Below are 4,669 nucleotides of genomic sequence, written 5' to 3'. Positions count from 1 at the left end.
TTTAATTTTTCCAGAGCCTTTAGATTACATGTAGTATTTTTTTCTGGAGTTTATGTTTCATCTTCAAGACGATCCATATGTTGGTAGATTACTTCTCCACACTGGAAATGGAACTCAAATATCATTAACTAAAGCTTTCCTAGAATCGTGCTGTAACTGGAATTTCTCCTCCTCCCTTTAAATTACATTTGTATCTGGTTTAAACTGTATATATTTCTAACCTTTCACATAAATGTTAATTACCTATTGTCATTGCTCTCTTTCCAGAACCATTGGAACAATGTGTTAGGTATTTTTCTATATCTATAGAAGATCCTATACCAAAGTAGGATCTGAAAGAATGAATAGGACAGAATTATATGAGCATTTCAAATGAAAAGTCCCAGTGTTTAACAAGCCTGTGGATGATATGAGTGTCATACATTTAAGGATATAAAAAAAACAAATTATGACCGAATCACTGAAAAAAGAGCAGAGTATACTGTGAAGTGATTATGGAATGATTAAAAGCATCAGATCTTATAGAATTTTCTAGGCCATGTTCACAATTTTTTCTAAAACACAATCATAAATATGGCAGTGGCAAGTCATACTTTTTACTTGAGGTTGTCTAAGTGTATATTGTGATTGGATAGTTATAAACATTGAATACAGATAGAGCAATAAGGAAAATATAAAGTCAAAGAGATGATACTTCAAAATAGATTGGAAATAAAAGAGACAGTTTTAATGGATGTTTAGAAAATTTGGAAGAGATGCTGCAATTTGAGAAAAACTTGTGACAAGTTCTGAAGTCTGAAGCAAATAGAAAACTAAAATCGATGACATATCATATGTAGATGTTGAACCTAGAGTATAAGTATCTATACATTATAAAATATATATTTACTTGTCATTCCTCACTTTCTGGTCCAAGTTGTGAAACAAGATATTTGTTGGCATTAGAAAAGTAGCAGCCACTCTTCTATTATATAAACTCTGCATGCTCTGTCAGTAAAGACCATTTCCTTTCCTTTCCTTTATATCAATATCTCCTTTTCACAAGCCAAAATTGCAGGTCCCAGGAATTATAGTATATTACTCATTAGACATGAAGCAAAGTACATGGAGATTGAAAAGAAAAAAAATTTATCAGGTAGCAATACACATTGGTGATTGAAGTATTTCATGTTATCTCTCTGTTCTAAGTGTCTGAAAGCCAGGCTAGGTGTTAGGCGTGTGGTTACATTTCAGAAGACCTGTAATAGAGAAAGCCCTCATCAAATCTTAGATCTATATGGGGATGTGGGCATTTTAAATTGCTCTTCAGCTAAGGATCTCAGAAAAGGAGTTGCCACACACCAAAGGAAACAACTCTAAACAAGTTTCATTCCTAATCATTCTGTTGATTGATCAACACAGGGACAGAAATAAAAAAGAAAAAATGGAAAGGAGGAGGAAGAGATGTAAGGAAGGACAGAGGAAACTAGGAGCGAAAAGAAAACCCTCTAGCAAGGTTAAGTGAGTGTGATTCTGCAGGAATTCTTTCATGTGAGGGAAGACTGGAAATATATAGGTCAAAGCAAAATAAAATGAAAATGTAGGGGCCGGAGTGATAATAGGCAAGGTCTGGTCATAAGGTCAGGTGAGCTGGCCTAAAAGGTCCAGTGAAGAGATCTGTTAACTGGTACCATAGAGATGAGTCTTCTGGGGGTGGATCTCTAGTCTTATTTTTCCATTGATCAACATCACTAGTAAAAGTATGGTCATGAGTTCATAGAAGTTGACTTGGTGCCATTTTGTTTTGTTTCTGTCATAGGTTTAATGTTGATATCACCACAGGATCTAGGAGGTAAACTTACAGCCTGTGTCACTCAGAGCTAACCTTGTACCTGAAGCCACATAGCATTGCCTGATGCTAAGAAGACAAAGTGTTAGAAAATAAAGTGCCAGCCTAGAGCCTAGAACCATGGTAGTCTGCATGCGGTCTTTGTGTATATGTACCAACCTAATATTACATGTTAGAGATAACCTAACTTCTGGGTCTACAGATTTTGGTCTGTTATCTGGTTCAACGTGACTTCATCTACCCCAAAGATGAATCCTGAGCATGGGTCCAAAAATGAAGAATTAAACATCAGTATGTAGGAGTTTTTATGTCACTAATTGTCACTGGCATAGAACTAGTATTAGAGTGTACATTAAATTTGGGTTCTTATTTCATGCTCCTTCTATGAAAAGTACATCTATCTCTGTCCTGTGATTCAAGAGCTTGGGAGCAAGGGATGTATATAATGTAAGACTCATCTTCCCATGCTTTTTCAACATGTCCTTTTTATTTCTGTTTTCTGTGTGGATTCCAAAATTTTCTTATATCAGTTTCTCTGTTCTTAATATTTTTATGACTAGATGATTGCTAAAACTGAATTTTCTATGGAGAGTTTAGTGCTGGGAACTCTATGCCACTAATTAATTTACAAATATGCAATTATTTATGATTAATTTTATAGCTAGTGGATGAAATGCACTATGTTTTTGGATTTACTTATTCTATTTCATGTAAATAAATATTTTGTCTGCTCTCCCTCTGTGTGTGCAGTGCCTGACGTGGTCAGAAGAGAGTATCAGAGCACCTAGAATTGGAGCCGAAAATAATCTTGAGACACCACGGAGTCAGTGGGACCTGAATTCAAGTCCTCTGCAGGTGCTCTTAAACAGTGAGCAATCTCTGAGGCTCACAGAAATCATTGTATCATCATGTAAATATTATATGTAAATACTAGAAAATATGAAGTTATAATTAAATGGTTTCATATATCCTAAGGCCAAAAAGCATAGAAAAAATTATCAAAATACTTCAGGAGCTATTTTGTTTGCACTATTAGGGACTACTTTATGCACTGTGAATCAATAAAAATGCTGCATTTATGGTAGTATGACAGAATGGCAAACATTCTGGCATTATCTAAAGCAAATAGAGGATAACAATGAGTGAGTTTAAGTAAAAAAACTCATTAGAGTTTATTTTAAATTGGTATAGTATACTGTATTCACATAATTCAGGGTTTTTTGGTCTGTTTTTATTTAGAAATATACCATGGGCTTAGAATGCCAAAATCTACCTCAATTAATAGGGCTCCTTGGCATCTTTCATCATGCAGTGTGTTGAAACACCATTACCAAGAGAATAGCATTGTCCTCTGTCATGCAGATGTCGCCACAACCTCCACTATGAATACACACTTCTCTTGGTGCTGTGTTGTTCATGTTCATGTTCTTATGGAAGACAGTGAGACTGCTGCCAGGTATATTGTTCTCTAATTTATTCTAAAACATATTTCCTTTCTGTTGCTTCTGTATTGCTTGATTGAATAGTCAGTGACTCTTTTGGAGGTTCATGTTGTAGAGTGTGTTACAGTGAAGAAGAAGAAGGAGGAGGAGGAGGAGGAGGAAGAGGAGGAGGAGGAGGAGAAGAAGAAGGAAGAAAGCCCAGTTTCACTTTCTTTTTTTTTTTTTCCAGTTTTTGAGAAAGTGTCTCTACACATAGCCCTGGCTATCCTGAAGCTTGCTATGTATACCAGGGTGTCCTTGAATTCACAGTACTCTGTTTTTGCACCTTGAGTGCTGGAATTAAGGACATGGACCTCCATGACAGGCTCATTTTATCTTTTTATTCAAATATTTAAATTATTGTTCTACTAAGATTTGTGTGAATGCATATGTGTGCATGGTTATATAGATGCATGTACACATATAACATTGGATCATTGTTAGGGCGTCATTCCAGCCACCTTATTTACTTAGGAAGAGTCCTTCACTGTCCTCATTCAAGCCAAGTAGAGACTTATTATATATTATATATATTTATTATATATAAATATATCAGCAAAGGACAAAATGTATAGAAAAATAATCAATCACTGAAAGCTTGGTAAAAGCTCAACAAAACCAATGATTACACAAAGTTTGATGCATTCTTGTATGGATGTGAGAGAATATTTAACATGATAAGCAAATATCACATAGACCATATAAGCCATGCTGTTGGTCAGCCTCCCATAGGGATCTTCGTGTCTCCACCTTCCCAGAACTGCAATTATAAACTTGGGCCATTTAATCTGATGTTTTTGTGGTAAGTTACCTTTCTAAATTAATTTTTATTTAAAATTTTATGTAATGTATTTTGATCACATTCTTTCTCCTCCCCCAACTCTTCCCAGATTCTCCCTACCTCCCAAGCTACTCAAACTCAAGTTCTTCCTCCCCCATTTTCTCTCTTTCTCTCTCTCTCAAAAAAAAAAAAACAAGACAAAAATGAAAATCAAAACAAACAAACAGACAAAAATACCAAAACAAAGAGCATCAAAACTACAGAACGTAGCAATAATTTTTGAGCTGGCCACCAACTCCCAGCCATGGAGCCTGTCTTGGGGTATAGTCAGTATACCTATCCGTGTGCCACTTGAGAAAACTGAGTTTCCCTTTGCCAGAAGGTATGAACTGACAATAGTTTTCTTGGCTAAGGGTAGGAATCTGTGCCTACTTCCCCTTCTCTGGAATTTTGTTTGTGTTGAACTTGTGCAGGTCTTGTGTGCGCTGTGGCAGTCTCTGTGAGTTCACATGTGTATCAGTCCTGCTATCTCTGGAATACACTGTTTCCTTGGAGTAATCCACAATCTCTGTGTATTAA

The sequence above is a fragment of the Acomys minous genome (assembly GCF_964271855.1).
Source record: "Acomys minous genome assembly, chromosome: 7".
Lineage (NCBI taxonomy): Eukaryota > Metazoa > Chordata > Mammalia > Rodentia > Muridae > Acomys > Acomys minous.
Note: the sequence above shows the minus strand (reverse complement) of the source record.